The sequence below is a fragment of the Nyctereutes procyonoides genome, unplaced genomic scaffold (assembly GCF_905146905.1).
Source record: "Nyctereutes procyonoides isolate TBG_1078 unplaced genomic scaffold, NYPRO_anot_genome, whole genome shotgun sequence".
Taxonomy (NCBI): domain Eukaryota; kingdom Metazoa; phylum Chordata; class Mammalia; order Carnivora; family Canidae; genus Nyctereutes; species Nyctereutes procyonoides.
In genome coordinates, this window is record NW_026575132.1 from 21,432,456 (window position 1) to 21,453,036 (window position 20,581).

The 20,581-nt window shown below is 35.4% G+C and overlaps 1 protein-coding gene and 1 pseudogene across 1 annotated transcript in view; one reads left to right on the forward strand and one right to left on the reverse strand.

Moving 5' to 3' along the window:
* Positions 1-20,581, forward strand: part of SPAG16 (sperm associated antigen 16) — a 925,123-nt gene that overhangs the window by 584,497 nt on the left and 320,045 nt on the right. The window lies entirely within an intron of this gene.
* On the reverse strand, positions 10,861-11,856 carry LOC129523056 (Y-box-binding protein 1-like; annotated as a pseudogene).

Genomic DNA, 20,581 nt, shown 5'->3' on the forward strand with positions numbered 1-20,581 from the left:
ATAAAACAAAATTCCTACAGCCACAATAGTAATATTGTGCCATACCTAGTAATGCATAAGTTAATTTGTCTTCACTCAGTAATACATATTGAATATTTTAAATATAAATATGTACATATTCTCACTCTCATTATTGATGTATCATGGATACATTATAATTAATTAAGTAGATGCATCACTGTTTGCTTGAATAATCTCTTACTAATGGATGTTTGGATTGTTAGTATTTGGTACTCTAAACAAGAATGCAGAAAGCATCTTTTCAGGTGCCTTTTTTCAGTTGTCATTTCATTGAGATGTATTTAGAGGTGTTGCAATCTACAGTTTTAAAAAACATTTAAATCATATTGATGAAGACTGTATAAAATGTTGACCATAGTTACTTATGTATTCCCTCCAACACTCCATGAATGTGCCTACTTTCCCATACTCTTGTCACTTTGATTTTATCAAATTAGATAGGCTAAAATTATCTTGTCAATATTTTAATATATAATTATATAATTTATGAGACCATTAGAATGCTTTATCTATATTTTAGGCATGTTTGCTATGCAGGCTACCATTGACATTTATTTTTACATATTCTGGGATTGATGTTTAAGTTATCTGACATAAAATTTTGGGCAATTTAAAAATTTAGTTGGTTAACTGGTTTCTTTGTTTTAAAATTCAAAGTAGTTCATTTTTTTGGCTGAATTTCAGTTATTAAATTTTTCTTTTTTGTCTTGGGAAATTAGTGCTTCTTGAAATTTATTATAATTCTCTTAATGATTAAATGTGTTCTTTTAGTTAATTATTATCACATATAGCATATGTAATCTTACATTATATTGCATATAATTATATGTGTATTATAAATATATGTATAACATAGGTTTTAGTTGTAATGTAACCCTCTAGTTTGCCCACTTTCTTCCAGCTATCTTCTGGGATTTGTGGCACCTGTCTGTGGCTAGATGATGGTGTAAGATCAAGCAAACTAGCACACTAGTGTACTTCAGTTCTTAGATTACACTGAACCATGCATGTCTTCCCCATATTCTCGGTAGTTATTCTATGCAGTTTACAGTACCCGACTGTAGAAAATGATGGTGAATTTGTGAGGAATATGGCATAGAATTCCAAGGCAGAAATCATGTATTATATGTCTTGCATTGGCTTATGGGATTTGAATCACACTTTTATAAGAAATATCTTTGTTTATAGAGACCATAGGACTAGGAGTCAGTGGGCAAATGGTGAGAAATGTAGGAAATATTTTCTTTGCCTTTTTAGTCACTCACAATTCCATGATGCAAAGCTACAGCATTCCCAGCTTAGTAAATGGGCATTAGGTTGTCCATTAGTATTTTTTAATGTGTTTGCATGCTTTAGTCTCTTTCTGCATCTGTGTGAATACTACATATATCTCAATATCCAATTTTAATTTCATATTAAGTGCTTCAAACTAAGATTTTGATTTAATGTCCATTTGATAAAATGTTAATATATATATAAAGAGAATTCTTCAATAAGAATTTTCTATATCTCTGATGTAGTGAAATTGGAACTGCTTTTTTCTGGTGTCCTGGATAATTTTATTCTTTCTATATTATATGTGAAAAGGAATTTTGTTACTTAAAAAAATCATGTATATAGATAGAAATACATACCCAAATCTCTACTACTGAATGTAATGTGCTCAATCAATGCATAAGTATTAAATGCCTAATATGCAGCAAGCACTATTCTAAGTTCTATAGCTACGGTAATTAAAATATAAAAATAAAACAGACAAAAATCTCTGCTGTGGGGAGAGATTTTTGGAGAGAAGCACATAATAAATGAGAAGGAAAACTAGTATGTCAGATGATGATACATGTAGAGGAAAATAATCAGAGAAATAAGAAATATTTGGCTGGTGGAGAAAAGGGTTGTTACAATAGCAATTAAGAGCAATTTGAACAAAGGCCTAAAGAAGATAGAGAGGGAACCTTATAGATATCTGGGGGAAGAGTATTCCAGAGGAAAAAAATGCAGTACAAAAACCCTGGGGTGGGAGCATGCCCAGTGTAGGTTTGAGGAATAATCAGGGGGTAACTGAAGTAGATGAGTAAGGGGAACAGCAGTTTGAAAATATGAAATGAAGCCAGAGAAGTGTTGGTAGGCAGGAAGAGTGGAGGCAAGTTACATTATCTTGTAGGTCATTTTGATGACTTTAGTCCTTACTCAGGGTGAAAGTGGAAGCTATTAGAGAGTTTTGAGCAAAAAAAAAAAGGCTTTACTTTGTATTAGTCTAAAGGTTATAGAGAGGGAAAAGCAGTGGTGGATGCAAAAAAATCATGTGTGTCTATTGTACCCCCCCCTATGCAAAAGATGGCAGTAGCTGGGACTAGAATAATAGCAGAGAGGAGGATGTGATTTAAAAAAGAGAGAGAGAGAAAGAGAGAGAGAAACAAATGCATTCACACATACACACAAAAAGGAAAAGAATGAGAAAGGAAAATGAATAGGAGCTTGGAAAATGCAGAGATATCCCACAAACAAGACTCACTCACACTTCTCTAGCCCTTCCCTCCTAATTCAAACCTTCAAAGAGAAAACAAATTCATCACTCAGAAATGAAAAATAAAGGGAAACACATATAACTTGAACACATTTATTCTTATATATTATTTTGGAATTATAGATTGACCTTGCAAATAACATTTGTCAATTTATGTATTATTTCACATGTACTATATAAAGAAGTACTGGCTTCTTAGTGCCATGGTTATGAATTTGAAGTCTGAAATCAATACTGAAAAAACAAAGAGTTCTATCAATGACTTACACTTTTTTAGTGAATTTGATTCTACCTGTGTCCATTGAACAGCTCTGTGTTCAGAGATGATGCATTTACACTGGGTCAGCCACTAAAATAAAGCTAGGAGACTGTAGCAGATGCCATCAATGCCTTCCTGCATAACCTCTTATTTACCTGCAGTCTTGCTGGACAGTTCCCAGGCCCCTTATCAACTTCCTGCCTCAAGGGTTCCATCTTCATCTCTCTGAGGTTTCCTTCTCTGAGGGTTTTCTTAGATGCCACAGTTTACTAGGCTCAAGTTCATGTCTCTGGGGACAAAATAGAAGTCAGTGGATAAATAGCCTGGCATTCCTGTCCCCCAGTGGGACAACTGTGAAGCATGTTTTATATGGTTCCTCATAGGGTCCTCAGAAGGACCTCTGGGTCATCGTCCTAACTGCTCACAGTGCACTCATAACACACTCTACTGGCTTCTGCCTTGTTTTACTTTTCCCATTCCCGTATGTGTGCTTTCTGAGTTCACATCCTAAGTAAATGACCTACAAAGTATTTGTCTCAGGGTGGGTTGAGTGGGAGACCTATACCAAGCCAAGTAGAAACCCTTGAATCAAGTTGATCATGTTGGATGGACAAAGCAAAAGGCCCAGGAATATTCCACAGATATGAAGCAAGGGTGATGAGTGGCTCTTTTGGTTTTAATCTACTTCCTTGGCCCTTTTGTGTCTCACTTTGTCCAGCATTATAGAAACAGAATCTTCAAGAGTTAGCTCCATATTTCCCCTACCAAATACACTGTTAGTGTTAGCATATATTTTACAAATGGTGAATCTGCTGCTACTTCCATAATTAATCATTTTTGTCAATAGTTACAAATGAACATAGCCATGAAATGCAGAATGAATAATAGAGAGCTGAAAATTTATGGGCATATTGAGGAGATATAATGATCACTTGTATCAGTAACAGAGAAGCAAGAATACAGCTGCTTGGAGCCTGGACCAGTTTAGAGAAAAAAGAGGGACTTTGTGTTTTTACCATTAATAGCAAAGCTAGGGAGAATTTAAAGTGCCAGTCATCTGGAAAGCACAATTAGTTTCACAATTTGATGAAGTCTAGAGATATCACATGTTAGAAGCCCTTGGTAAAAATCAAATCCTAAAGTTATAAAAAAATAAGGAATTTACAAAAGATGATAAAATAAGCCCTTATGTCTAAATTAATTTTTTATGTTAATGTATTTTGAAACTATAACAAGGGTTTTTTGTTTGGCAAAGTTGAGATATAAAGACAATGGATGAGCCAAATATTCAATGCCCCTTTCCTTTCCTTCCTTCCCCTGGTGTAGTCTAAACTTCAGGAACAGAAATATCCATGACACAGGACACATTATATATATATATACACACACACACACACAAAGAATCAGAAAGGTGCTACTTATTGAGAGCTCAGAGAAAATGTCCACAGGACGCACATTTCTGAGCCATGGAAAGAGCTGCAGACAGATTGGGCAGCAAAGAAAGACATGAAGTGGGACTCTGAAGTCAACGGCCTTGTATCATTGTCCTGCAATGACAGGAAAAGTGAAATAGGTTTAATCAAAGCAACATGAACCAAATTAAGGGAATATTATGTAACATCAAATAAACTTGTAAAATAGGTAAAAATTATAGCAAATGCATGATCATGTGCTTTCCCTATGATTGGTGTTAAATACATTCATTTTACAAAATAAATATTTATCAAGTGTCAGTATTCTGGTGGGTGTGTAGCTATAGGCAAGGGGGAAATGAGGCAAACGTAAATCAAATGCAGCTCTTTTCTTATGAAATTTACAGTTGTTGAAAAAGATATGTGAACACGTTATTTCAGCACAGTGTCAAAAGGGCCAGGGTCTTCAGTATAGCTGTCTGCAGAGCAGCAACATGATCTGATTTATACTTTCAAAGGATTATGCTGGCTCTCCTATTGAGAATAGACTGACAGGGGGCAGAGAGACAATGATCCAGGCAGAAGATTTTGGTAGACTTGGAACAAGATGGTAGCAGGGGAGGTGATGAAAGGTTTTATTTATTAATTCATTCATGTCTTCATCCATTTAGACATAGTTGTAGTTATTCTGAAAAGTTATAACAATAATACAAGTACACTTGACCTAAGTTCCTCAAGTGTTAACATTATGCTGTATCTATTTTATCTCTTTCCCTCTTTCTGAATATACACATGCATAATATGTTTTTCCAAGACATTTGAGAATAGTAGGAATAATATCCCTTAGCCCACAAATAGTTTATTGTGTAATACCTAAAAACAAGGGTATTCTCTTAAACAACCATAGGGAAATTATTCAAATGAGTTAGTATCTATGCAATTATCTAATCTACAGACCTTATTCAAATTTGTCCAACTGTGCCAATGCCTATATAACAAAAGAAAATTTAGGACCATGTATTTCATTCAGTTGTATTTTTAGTTTCATCTGGAATAGTTCCTCATTCTTTTTTTGTGTTTCATAATATTGACATTTTGGAATAGTACAAGCCAGTTATTCATAGAGCGTCCCTCAATTTGGGTTTGTCTGATATTTCCTCTTGATTAGATTCAGCTTATGAAACTTGAACAGAAATACCTCAGAAGTAATGACCTTTTCAGGGAATTATATCAGGAGGCACATGTTGTTGATCTATATCACTACTGTTGATGTGAATTTTGATCATTTGGTCTCTGCTAATTCTTTAGACTATAGAGCTGATTATTTCACATTGTAATTAATAATTATCTTGTTACTTTGAGATTGTAAATATTCTGTGTCTTCTAAAAAAAAATTCAGCTACTCATTTTAGCATCCACTGATAATTCTCACCTTCACTGATTGTTATGATGGTTGCTGATGGTGATTTCCTAACTCCATCATTTCTTCATTTATCAGTTGGGTTTCTACTGAATGGAAGAATTTTCCCTTCTCTCATTCTTAAAAATTTATATCAAAGTGAATTCATGTATTTCTTTTATTCAATGAGTTATAGTTTTATGTCATTACTTTAATACTCAAATTGTTCCATTCTTGGCTAATGAAAGCTCCTCCGTGGTGACCAAAGTGTCCTTTTGACTTGTCCATATTATTCTCTGAACACCACCCTCACTTCTAGCACAAGAGATTTCAAGCTCATCTTGTACTTTTACTGTAACACTGGAATCAGCCTTTTCGTCTAGAAGCCCTGGTTACTTTTAATGGAGAATGCTATTAGAGATCAAGATCTCATTCTACTTGTTGTCATGACTACACAGGGTGGGAGGGTGGTCATTGCTCCTAGTCTTTCTCAGTAAACAGAGCTAGAAATAGATATAAAGAGGAATATATGTGCATGGGTGCATGTGCATGCACACACACGCACGCACACACACCTGTATCTATCTATACAGCAAACTAGCTATATTACAAATTATGGATTCACTCTGATATCTCTAATTCCAATCTAATGATAGAATTCCTTCTAGTTTGGTCCTTTTCCATGTTTAAAACTCTCCTGTCTGCCAATGACAAACAAAGCTCCAGTTATCTATAATATATTGACTTATATAAAGTATAATCATAAAAGTACAGAAAATAGTTTCATTATTACTAACCCAGGTCTCTAAGAAAGGAAACCTGCTAATTAGGTTTCAATATTTGCTTAGAGTTCTTTTTTGTCTTTAGCTTCAAGCCATATAGTCCAACTACTCCCCAACCATGTTTAACAGTTATTTGAGTTAGATGTTACTCACATCCCATTAGTTGGTGTTACTCATTCAAATGTTATCTATTTGAAACTTGTTTGTGCTCAACAGTAGGATTTTCTACCCGTCCTTATTTGTTTTATTCATTTCTCTTCTTTCTTCTTTCTTTTTTTGTCTGTGAAACATTAACATTCTAAGAGTCAGAACTGCATTAACTTCTATTTACCTTCTTTCTGTTTTCTGTTGACTTAGTTTTTTTTTTTGTATTTCTAGATTTTTAGGCTGAGAATTTAATTTATTTGGGCATATTCTTTGATTGATAGTGTTTAAGGATATATAATTTATTGCTTCTTTGTGTCTCACAGATTTATATATGTATACATATATACATAGACATATGTACATGTATATCTTAGTGTTTTCATTTACATATTTTTAATATGTTCTTTAATCTTATTTTGTAGTTCCACATTTACTTAAGAATTATTTAATAAACATCATTTGTTAATTCTAATTAAAATAATTAGAATTATCATTAATCTTTTTAAGATTTTAAAATAATTTCTAGTTTTTAATGTATTAAAATTTTACTTGTAACATTTTTAATTATGAAATTTATTTTTTGTGACTGAACATGTGATCAGATTTTATGATTGCTCCATGAGTGCCTGAGAAGGTATAGTCATGACTTTTCAGTGCGTAAATTCCCATATATACATAATTTCTACTTTACTGGTTAGTTCTGTAAGACTTCTGTATCCTGTCCTTGTGTCTACTTCATTTATCTCATACTAATTCTGATGTATTAACATTTCCTAAGGTTAATATGTTTCTTTCTATGTATTTTTACATCTTTTGTAGTTTTTGCTTACAAAGGCATTGCTATATTATTTTGGTGCATAGATATTCACGATAGGTCATTGCCATGAACTGAGGCTTTTACCATTAAAAACAGCAATTCTCTGTCACATTAACACAGTTTAGTTTGAAGTTTATTTTGTTTATATCAGTATTGGCTTTGCTTTATTATTATTTCTAGAATTCTGGTATGTCTTTGCCCATCTCTTTCTATTTAGCTTTTCCAAAGTATTTTAAGTGTGTGTCTTCTATACAGAATGTATTTGGATTTTGCTTTGTCAGCCAAATTGAAAATCATTTCATTTTAACAGATTTGTTAAGCCATTCATTTATATTTATTGCGATGTAAACTGTTTAACTCTCTCATATTATTTTATAATAATTACTGTGTATATTATGTTATATTTGCTATATTACTCTATGTGAAGTGGTTTGAGGGCTCTTTTTTTAAAAAAATATTCTTTAGGTGTTTAGGAAGGACTGTATTTTTGTTTTGTGGCTTTTTACTTATCTTTAAATTCTTTTATTTCCCTGCTTCCTTTTTTTACCTTGTTACTATGTTGTTTGCAGTTTTAATGACATACTTTTAACTCCAAACTATTGCCCACACAACAGTAACTTCCCTCTTCCTTCTCCTTTCTCCTGTCACTTTGAGTTGCATTATCTCTGTCAGAACATATAACATAAAACATTATTATTTCACCATCTACCTCATCTTTTAATGTTAAATCTACAATTAATTATATTAAAAGCTCACCAGTAGTCCTATTGCTGAAATGTCCCAATTCTTTTCTTCGTTGAATTTGGTGAATATTTGAAACTGTTTTTCATTATTGATCCTTGAATGAAAACTTAACTGACTATAGAACCTGTGATTTACATTTTCTTTCCTTGGATTATTTTAAAATGCTGTTCTACTGGTACATTATTTTGTATATGGTTTTCTAGAAGTCTGATACCAACTAATCATCTTGCTTTTGCTATCTATCTACCCATCTATCTATTAATTATTGGCTTGGGTCCACAGTCATTTTTTTTATCTAGTAAAATTATAAAACTTAGTATTTTTTACCATGATATCACTTCAAATTGATCATTACTAATCAATTTTCATTGTTATGCAGTGGGCTCCTTCAATATGTAGATTCTGGACTTCTAAGTTTCTCCTCTAAATTGATCTATCCCATTCCATCAAAGTGCTCAGCAGTAAAAAGAGCCTTCATATCCACTTATGTTAGAGGGCAATTATGAAGAAATGTAGCCTGTTTTTACTCTGTTAATATAGTGAGTTTTAAAAAAAAGTCTTAAAATCTATACTTGTTAATAGAAAAATCTCTTGAGGGTAGCCAGCTAACATAAAAGAATGGATTTTCTAATCAGATTCAACAAGAATCAGAGATCTTACCCGGTATGAAACTTTACTAAATAATATCAAAAAAAGCTCCAAGTAGAGAGAGCAGTCTTGTATACCAAAGGCAGCTCCCCAGATCCTGTCTAAACACACTAGGCATGTACTTCTAGCCTAGTATTATAGAACTGTAGACAAGGTCTCTGTATGAGGATCTTGGGATAACCCCATGCCCTAGAAAAGTTTAAATTATGAAACATCTCCATTTAATAGCTCTAACACTTGTATCACTGACAGGGAGTTAAGTAAGCCTCATGGGTTCTATAGCTGACCCTTAGCTAGAACAGCCTATGAAGTACATTTACAGATAAATTCTCTTCCTCCTAGAAAATATCAATAGTTTATATACCCTAATGTCCTTGGATTAAGTCATCGGCCAACATTTTTTTTCCCTAGAAGCACTCAACTCTATAAAGGGGATACTATGGCCTAAATATTTTTTATCTCCCCCACCAAATTCATATGTTGAAATACTAATCCCAAAAGTGATGGAAATATTAATGGGGCCTTTAGTAGATGACTAGGTTTTGAGGGTACAGCCCTCATTCATGGGATTAGTGCTCTTTTAAAAGACCCTATATGAAGTCTACAGTGCTCCCTGACTTCTTCTATCATGTGATGATATTACAAAAAGTCTGGAAGCTAAAAGAGGTCTTTACCCAACCATACTGGCACCCTGATCTCAGATTCCCAGTCTCTAGACCTGTAAGAAATTAATTTCTGTTATTTGTAAACTACATAGTCTGTGGTGCATTGTTATAACAGCCCAAACATACTAAGACAGGAGTTAATGTGCTGTGCATCAGGCACTTTCATTCCTTCCTTTCAGCAATTTGATACGGCTTTCCATTTTGTTTTTTTTTTATTTAAAAAAAATTAATATTGAATGGATAACTGGAGGAAAAAATAGTGTGATGGAAATGGAAAAATAGCTTGGTCATTTAGACCATAGAGTTAGAACCATTTATTTACCTGGTTCCAGCACTGGTCTGTGTTCAGATATATTGCAGACTTCATACCTGGAGACTCATTCACCTGAAGAAACAACACAGTGGTGTAGTTGCTTAGATAATTGATATTATCCATGGTATCAAAGGCAGAATTGAGGTTTTTATTGAGTCAACTTGAAAATTAGAAAACAATGGAGATAGTTTATATAATACTGAGATAGGTCCATATGATACACATATAGGTTCTCTTATTTTTATTACAGGAAATCGAAGTTCTAGATATTATATATGTACTTCTTATCTGAACATGAGCAACCATTATACTTCTCTGTTTTTTAGTCCCTAATTCCATGTAGAATAAGAATTATGATATATTCTTATTCTTATATGATATATTCCTGTTTTCTGAGCAGAAGATGTATCAATTTATTACTTTACTTCCTTGGAGTCTTCTCTGTGTCTTCTATTTTGTGTCAACTTTTTTTTTCTATGTTTTCTAATTTCTTTCAAAAAAATGTACCATCAAGTAAATAATAACAATCCTTATATTTGTATAATATTTAATTTATAAATCACTTAAAAACTCTAGAAATGGCTCTAAATACAATAAATACAATTTTCTAAGTAATCTAGCAATTGTGAGAAATTCTGTAAATACCCCCTTAGCACTATTGTTCATTAGGCACCATTTCTTTCTGCTGCCAAGCTATAGTTTATCCCAAACAATACCAGTTGCTTACTAAGATTCTCTAAGTCACGACTAGCCCTGGACAACTTGATAGATGGCTTAAAAAAAAAAAGACTTTTTAACAGATGCTTGCCATATGTTGATTTGGTTTTTTAAAAAATCAAGTTATAAATTTTTATTACAATTTAAAATGGGGTTCTTAAAAATATCAACTTGAGCATATAGGAAAAATTTAAAAATCTTTAAAGGGATATTGAGAAAAACTAGGCTTTAAAAAAAGAGTTGTCATTGCCAAAAGATGGCTAGGTAAAAATAATAAAAACCCCATGCTGCATAGATAATACAGATAGTTCTATTTATCAGGCCGGTGGGCAAAAAGCAAGCACTTAATGCCTTCAGCTCAAATCTTTTATTCCTTATTGCTGGAATTTCATTTCTTCTTGTTGTATGACTAAAACAGATGATAGTACAGATGGTAAGCCTCAAGAGTGGATGAACTGTCAGCTGGTGGATTGGCTGCTTTGTCTCTTTGCAATCTTGTGGTTTAGGGTTTTCTGGGTATCTATGTTGTTCATCGAATTTGTGGTGGTACCAACATTGTGGTGGCTGCTGACCTTGGATTTCAGCTTGATTTTCCTTACCTTCTTCATCATTGTCCTCCCTAGGCTGCCTTTGATGAGAAAGACTCTTGTGGGAGTGTGGCCTATGATCATAAAGCATATTCTGACTCACTGGTCTACCTTGTTCTCCTGCACCCTGACGGTCTGCACCACCTGTCACCTCTCCCTGCACAGCAGGGTTGGAAGACTATCGTCTAAGCCCATGGGGTTTCCACATGTAGTAAGGTGGGAAACATTGCCTGCTGTGGGGCCAGCACTGTTGGGTCTGGCCTTTGGGAGCACTTTTCAATCTCAATCTTTTCACCACTCACCATTCTGGTAATTTTTCTGGAAATTCTGTGAACCCCTGCCTTGTGGAGAGCATCTATAATGGGTATGGTCTACTGCATATTTACTGCCTCGTTCTGGAGCTCCACCAGGGCCTGTCACATTTACTACCTTCACACTCTTTTCTCCTTCAACAACATCCAACTCCATAGCCCCTCTATCTCCTGTACTGTGAAGGTACTTCTAGTGTCATTCTTTTTTATGGCATTTGGGCATGTGAATACATCTTCCTTGGTGTCATTCCTATTGATGAAACCATATCTGTGTCTTACATCCAACTATTTTCTTGTTACCAAAACCTTTGTTGTGATTAGCTGCTTCTCCCTACAGCAGGTGCTGCCTATGTGTGGCTGTCCCGTCCTCTCCTCCCTGTGTGGCTGCAGATGCAGTTGGTGACGGGCTTGGTGTGGGTAGTGCTGAGGGCATTGTTGGATGCTCAGTTTTGGCCTCAGGCTCACAATTGGTGTGATGGTGACAGGCAGCAATGGTAACTGGACCATTGTTAGCTCCCAGGTGCAATGGTAACTAGACCAGCAGCAGGGCTGCTCAGGGCTGGTAGATGACTTTGAAAATATAAACAAACCATTTATCCATTATTCCCCATTGGTAACATCTAAGGAGAATTTAGTAGCTTAGACATTTTCTAAAGTGAAAATACAGCAATCTAAAAAAGCTTGTCTCAATGACTAGAAAGGAACAATTAAATTAAATGAAGTTTTGTTGTATTAAATGTGTTCTTAATCATTTGAGCAGAAACACATCTCCTTTTCCTTCAGTATCTGTTTTGTTTTATTTTTAAAATATGGATTATATAAATGATAGCCTTACCTCCTTACCCAGATTATTTAAGCTAAAGCTGCTTTTTATTTTTTAACCTCTCATATGCACTCTGATTTGTGACATTCTCTCTAGTTTTGTTTCAGAAATGACAATGCCGTTCTAGAGAAAATAATATATATATAAATTATTTTTTCTAGTAAAAATATATGTCTGGTTAAAAATATAAGTCATTATTGATCTATTCCTATTTCGAGTTGATATTTATAGTGATGTAAATTATGATCTTTAAAATACATGATTATAAGTATTTTCCATTCACATAGTATCATTTTTCTAAGACGTATCAAAACCAGATTTTGCAGTTGTACATTCTATGGGCTCCCTGCCCGGTAGCTGGGGACTGGCAGGCTGCCCTACAGCCATTGTGAGTTTACTGCAAGAAATCTGGAGACAGCCATGGGGCGTCCTGAGGGCCAAAATCCCATGAGGGCAAGACTGGACTGACATAGAGTTAATTTTTCAGGAGAAGTAATATAATATACCTCAAATTACAAGGAAAAAGAAACTTTAAAAAAATTATACTTTGGTAGCATACATTTTATAGAAACATCATTTGAAAAATATATAAAACAGCTTTAAGGTATGTTCTATATTAAAGAATACAGTTGATGGAAAAAAAGAATATATAAAAGTTAGATTTTATTTATATACATTTCAGATAGAATTTTTTATTCTTGAAGGAGATCAGCAAACTGAACGTACTTCACACTTTGCCACATTTAATGTTATCAAAACTTAGACCAATTGCATTTCAGTATTTTGTTCCTTTTAGTAAAAGAGAAAGGGCTGTCTTCCTTAGACACAATATGACTGTCTCTGTCACCAAGAAAAGGAATAAAGGAAATTTTAGTCAAATTTTCTTTAGCTTCATGTGTTTAAGAGTCATCTGATGAGGTTGGGCTTAGATGCAGACACCTGGGCCCCAGATCAAGAAATTCTAATTAAATTTATCTCGAAGATCTTAAGAATGTGAATTTTCTAACAAGTATCCCAAGTAGTTCTGGTTAAGGCAGTTTTTCTAAACACACTTTGAGAAGCACTGCCCTAGCTCTTTCCATGTCAGCACCAATATCTAATTGGTCTGATTTGGGGAACTTGGGTAAAACATAGCAGTGAAACTTCAAGTTACCACATTCTTATCCAGCATTTGATATAATTTGTTTTGTCTAAGTAATTAATATCCATGAAATAAGAGAAAAAGATAAGGACTCTTACTAAATCCCCCAAAGAATATAGGTGCTCTCTTCCCCATAGTTTACTTCATTCTCATTACAAGAAATCAGAATTCTAGATTTATATATTGAGTATAAAACCCGACAGCAATTGATACAGGAGTGTCAGAGGTAGAGTTCAGGGATGCCAGGGTGGCTCAGCGGTTGAGTGTCTGCCTTTGGCTCAGGGTGTGATCCTGGGTCCAGGGATTGAGTCCCACATTGGGCTCCCTGTAAGGAGTCTGTTTTTCCCTCTGTCTGTGCTCTGCCTCTGCCTCTCACTGGGTCTCTGATGAATAAATAAATAAAACTTTTTTTTAAATGATGCCATTAGAGATAGAGTTCATCTATGAGATAAAAGGACTAACAGAATCAGAGGAGATGAAGAGGGTACCAGCCTAACAGGGAAGTATCCTAATAAGGAACTATAGGATTAAGCAGGAATAAGGGAAAGGGACTATTATGGGCTGGATTGTGACTCCTCCAAATTCATATGTTGAAGCTCTAACCCCAACTACATCAGCATGCGACTGTGTTCAGAGATAGGGACTTTAAAGAGGCAATTCTCATTAATTAGGGTCTTATGAGTAGGCCCTAACCCAATATAATGGTGTCCTTATAAAAGAGGAAATTTGGGACACCAGAGATACATACCCGCAGAAGAAAGACCATGTCAGAACATAATGAGAAAGCAGCCATCTGTAAAACCAAGGAGAGGTGTCAGAAGAAACCAATCCTATAATATCTTGATCTTGAACTTCCAGTCTCCTGAATTGTGACAAAATGAACTTCCATCATTTAAGCTACCCAATCTGTGATGTTTTGTTATGGCAGCCCTAGCACACTAATTCAAATTTTGGTACAAAGAAGAGGGTGATACTATAACAATTATCTAAAAATGTAAGAAGTAGCTTTGAGTAATAAGCAGAACCAGAAGAGTTTTGAGGTGCATGCTAGAAAGAGCTTAGATTGTCTTGGAGAGATTGTTGGTAGAAATATGGATGTTAAAGATTCTTCTGATGAGGTCTCAAATGAAAACGAGGAACATATGTCTGAAAATTGAAGGAAAGGCAATCGTCGTTATATAGCAGCACAGAACTTGGCCAAAATGTGTTCTAATATTTTGTGGAAAGCATTAAATGACAAACTTGGATATTCAGCTGTGGAGATTTCTAAGCAAAGTGTTGGTATATGGCCTGGCTTCTCCTTGATGCTTGTAGTAAAATGTGAGAGGAGAGAGATTGATTGAAGGAGTTGTTGGGCCAAAAGAAACCAAAACTTGAAGAGCTGGAATATTTATTGTCTATCCATACTGCAAAAAAATGAGCAAGTGTGTTCTAGAGAAAACACCAAGGATGGCCTGGATAGTAATTTCATAAAGCAATGGTGAGTGGGACCTGTGGATCTCATCAGCCTCTCTCCAGAAGCCAGGGATAAAGATGAGGTGACAACAGTAGATATGCAGCAGATATGCTACTAGCTTAGACTAAAGGGGACAGAGATGGGACAAAACGAAAGGCCACTGAACTTCGGGCATTTTAAAAGTTGGAACAATAGCACTATCTGGTGATAAACACATATGACCCTCCAGGAAAAGGGAAAAATGACCCTGAAGGCAGTCGGGTTTTCCTCCCCAGTTCCGGAATAGGGCTACCTCCTCAGTTATTACTGCAGTAATGTCTTACTAAATCTATTCATATATGGTATGCCTGATACCTATTTTCATATTGTAGCCCCAGTGATTTTCCAAAGTGCATTTTGATTTTGTATATTCATACCTCCCTCCAATCCTGTGTACTCCAGTTTACAAACCATAAATTTCTTCACTTTGTTCTTAGAAAAAAAATTAAATGTCTTAATATAATCTATAAGACCTCAAATGACCTGGCATTTATTTGCTTCTCCATCCTCATCCTATCCTCTTTCTTGATCTGTCTGGTCCATTCCAGCTGACTTTCCCAGAGATCCCATGCTCACCGTGTACATACTCTGCAGGGCTTTTGCATATCTTGTTCTCTCTACTTATAATGGACCTCCTGCCTTTCCTTGCCCACTTAACCTACCAGTCCTTTAGATCTCACCACTAAAACCACTTCCTCAGGGAAACTAGACTATGTAAAATTTCAATGTTATGGTCCTCATAGGACTGAAAATTCTTCACACAACACTGTAAGCTCCACAAGGCAGGGCCTATGCATGTGTGTGCATACATATCTGTGCAGATGAACACTCCTAACAAATATTTTTAAATAAATGCATGTACATGTAAATGAATGAATGAATATAAAAATTTTGAGGAAATACGGTTTTGGACTATTATTACTATCTACTTTAGTTCTGACCTTCTGGCTTTGTTTAATACTAATCTTAGAAGCCCATATCAATATTTTATGAGTTAACTGGTTAATTTTAACCCTGTTTCACATTCACAATAAATCTGCAAGCAAACAAACAGACATACAAAAAACAAACCCACACTTATTCCCATAGAGTAAAGGAATTAATGTAAAAGTCATTTCTTGAAAATGCTAAGAGGCACCTGAAGTTTGGTAGTCTATACTACTAAACATCTTTCCCCTCTTCTCTCATCTGTTTTCCCCTCTTTCTGTCACCAGATTATTTCTTCTCCAGAGTTCCTGAACCAAATTCTTTCTCCACCAAAATCATTATGGGCTTTGGGAAAAAGAGAAAAAAACAAGTTCAACCACACAAAAGAGATTACAGGGTGCAAGCCAAAATGTGACAGTCCTCGGGAGAACGTTATTACTCATTTTTACTCTAAAACATAATTGTTAAGTGCTCAAAATACAGAAGAATGAGCCATGCTAGAGAAGTGACGTTGCTTTTTCCCCTGAAGACTAGTTTTGACTATCCTTTCTGAAACATACAATCACAGCAGTGTCTTACCCTTTAATATTGATGACACAATAGCTTGTTATGTTTTAATTTCACTCTAAGAATATCTCTAGCAATTTAGTGTTCCCTCTCCTGTGGCCTCCCCCCAGAGGTCACCCTTCCAAGGACGATGGGCAGTACCATTTTGCTAATGCTAGTGTTTTCCATGCCAGTCTCTTACTCAGCTCATTGTGTTTTTTTTTCTCTCTGAAAATATTTTATAGCAAAGGAATAATAGCTCAAAAAGAAAAGACATTTATCAAACTAAGGGTAGAAAAAGGAAGACCAAGAAGAATTGCCAAGAAAAGCTTTTACTAATGCTCCACAGGAGGAAGAGTTGCAGAAGCACGTTCTGTGAATGATGAAACGGCCAGACTCAGAGAGCCTTCAGAGAAAAAAGTTGCATTAAACTCATTTGCTTTTTTATTTGCTATTTTCTTCCCCATCTCGTTCACTTCAAAGTTTGTATTTCTCTTCCCTTGTGGGTGCTAACTTTCATTTTGCTTTTCTAAATGATGTACTATATCTGCTCTAACATTCTAATTAGGCCTTTTGCAGTTGTACTTAGAATAGTGTAAAATCTCAAGGTATAACATTTCTCGCACCTAAAGAATAGATGACCCATGATGGGGAAGTTCACATAGTTGCAATTTAATAGAGTCAGCAAGAATACTGACATACCCACAGGGGATCTGCCTTCCAGAGTCTGACAGATGACATAGCTGAGGATAGATCAGCCTTAAGGGCTGATGCACATTACTATCATTTTCCTTGGGAATCTGATGTCAGGCTCCAAGCAGCTGCATATCATGGGGGTTTTATCCTATGTTGTTAGATGTAGTTGATAAATTTTGCCCTAGAGGCAGGCTTAATTTTAACATATTCCTACTTACTTAATAAAAAATAGATTTTTCCCCCTAGATGATTTGTAATATAGTATATTGATATTAAATGGAAAATATTCGTATACTGTTTTTAAATGTGAATATGCTATATACACTCAATTTGTGTCAACTAAAACAATGATTTCCATTTTTTTTACTATTGCAAAATCATTTTTATTGGTGGAAATATTTTTGCATGGAGTAGAGAAGAGAAGCCAATTTAAAAACCTCTTTAAAATGTAAACATTAGGATCATTCTCCAACTCTAGTACCTCCCATAGTCCTTCATAAGTGCTGGACAAAGTAAACCAAATTAACTGATCCAACATGGTAGACTGGACAAGGGCCTTAGTATCCAGGGATCAGCCATTAGGTGACTTTCTTTCAAGCAGAAGTTGACTTTCTAGAAGTCTCATGATCTTTGACATAGTCCCACTGTTATGGGAGAGCTTGGTTTTCATCTCATGGAGCTGAAGAATGAATCAGACAAAGGAAAGTGAGTAAAGTTTTAGAAGTGTATTAAGCAAAGGTACAGAGAAAGCCCTCAGAAGTGAAAGGGGTCCCTACAGGGTTGCCTCTGGGAGCTTGTAGGATGGTCTTTTATTGAAAGCCAATCAGGGAACCTTTGAACATGTCTATTGCTATCACTATTGAGTAAGGACTAGTGATAACATCTTTAATGGCTTACTTGTTTGGGGTCTGGCTGTTCTTTGTTGGTCACAGAGGACTGTCATAAAAAAGACATCCTCCCCGCCCACACCTAGGGCAGTGTGGTCTGGCTTGTTCCCTTATCTCTGGTTTTCCTTACACCTCAGCATTTTTGGAATTTTTTGTGAGCCTGATTCCGTGGCCCCCTTACCTAGCTCTCCCGCTTTTGACTTTTTCTGGCTTACCTCAGAATGTGGCAAAGGAAGGAAGGAGATACCTTGTCCCTGAGACACAATTAATTCATTTCCAGGTCATTCCCATATGGTAAGGTCTGACTTGCCTGCAATCAGCCACGACTCCAATGCTCACTGCAGTGTTTCTCACAGATTCTGTGAAGTCAAGGTCTAGGCCATTTCTTCTAGGCTTGATTTTAGAGAACTTTCTCCTCTTTGCATCATATATTACAATAACAAGAGTATGAATTCAATTCAAAAGAGGTTATTTTTTTAATAGTAAACTAAAAAATCCTTTCTGTCAATTTTATTTATTTATTTATGTATTTTTAAAGATTTTATTTATTTATGAGAGACACAGAGAGATAGAGAGAGGCAGAGACACAGGCTCTTCACAGAAGAAGCAGGCTCCATGCAGGGAGCCCAATGTGGGACTTGATCCTGGGACTCCAGGATCACACCCTGAGCTGGAGGTAGATGCTCAACCACTGAGCCACCCAGGTGTCCCTCTTCTGTCAATTTTAATTCTAATTTGGTTCCACCTGTGTCTGTTGATATTCAGTCTCCAAGCAAAACTGATTTTTTTCCCTCATACTTCCCCTCTGCTTGCTCTGTATAGCAGAGTTGCATTTAAAACAAGATGAACTAAAAATGCAGTAAGAAGGGAAAACTTTATAACTTAGTTGATTTTCTATATAATTTCTTTCATACTCTAGCAGTAAGTGGAGGTGTACTGAAGAAAGGCAAACGTAGGCAAAAACTGAAAGCCACTTTTGTGACAATGACAAGAAAATCTTTTGCCCACAGTCAACATTGCATAGGCTTTAATGCCTTTTCCTGTTTGAGACCACAACCATAGTGTTCCAGAATTCCAATGAATGGAAAAATGATTCAAGACATGAAAACCAGAGCTCCTGAAGAAAAATTAAAGAAAACAAGATCATTTTACCTGAGGGAGAAAAACTAAAGGGAGATATAATTTAAGCATGGGTAGGGATACTGCATAAAATATGGAAGATAGCTATTCCAGTGGAATCGGGGATTCAAATTTAGTTCCATTTGAGCTAAAATTAAATTTAGTTTTAATTTATACCGGGAGGAATTTGCAATTCATATTAACTCTTCTTAACCAGACCATAACAAAGGAAAATGAAAACTAGATATTTGTTTTGTGCCAGTCTCAGCCTATCAATAACCAATGCTGCGGTTGGACCAGCTGTGTGGTCCTTATTTTGATTGCAAGATGCCTTTCAGCAACAACCATCAGAAAACTTTGAAAAAATAAAAATTTACTACTTACAAGAGCTGGAAATTACACAGCATATGTGAGGCCACATAACAACATGGCAGGTAGAGAAAGAGAAAGAGCACTAACAGACTGGCTAGCCATTCTGTTTTTATTGGAGTCAAGGGTAGCATCCAGGCTGTTCCAGCTCACTCTTTATTGGTAAATTTAAAACATAAAAGTAGGAATTTAAAGCAAAGAAAGAAAAGGGAAGTGATTCAAAGGGTCAGTTATGGAAATCAACCAGCATCTCTAAAACAAAGGAACCTCAGTATGGGGAGGTGGCCTCCTTTTTTTATCTAGCTGTGTGGCAATGTGTTCATTTGTCTTTATAGTGAATGCCTCTTTGAAATGGATTCCTCAGCAATCAAAGTTCAAGTCAGGCACTTGAATTACAAAAAAAAGAAAAAAAAACAATACCAACAAAACAATTGCCAGGGCTTTATACTGTTATTCTTTAGTTATAATTAAGAACTGACCAAAAATGTCTTTTATTGATGCTGCTTGAAAGCAAAGATGTGCTGTGGATGCGAATGAGTGTGAATGTATTTTAGTACTTACTGCTTGTCAGACCTTCAGAAGCAGAAGTGGGTTGGCCTTCTAGAAGTATGACCTCTCTGTAGTCAACACTGCGTCTGATTTCCCATTCTGAGAAACCTTATCCCTGGGGACAACCAGCTCGTTTTCAGATAATTCATTCCTAGAAAACTGACTTAGGGTACCAACCACACACCCCAATGCTGAATGCAATATTGCACACAGATGGCCGGGAGACAGGGTACAGGCTGACTCAGGCTTGCTTATACAATGATCACAACAATACAAGTATTGAAACAGAAGTCCAAATAAGTCACATGACCAGACTCATATAGTCAGGAAATGGCAAATAGGGATGTGAATACAGTCCACTAATGCCAAAGCTTTTGTTCTTTCCATCATCTCACTCTGTTCACCTATGTGAAGCTTACAAATCTTTTTCAAACTTCAAGTGACATTAATGCGTGTCACTAGTGATAGAAATAAATGTTTTGGTTTTGATTGAGGTGTTAAGTGGAATTCCAAAAGGTTAATAATGAAACAATGAAATAACTTCTCTTTTTTTTTCTTTTTCTAAAACCCTTTATCTCTTTATTGCTAAATACAAACTGATAATTAGAAAATCCTTAGGAAATTCTTGGTACAAAGATTTATTTATATAATTGCTCCTATATGAAGCTTTTCAAGTGTTT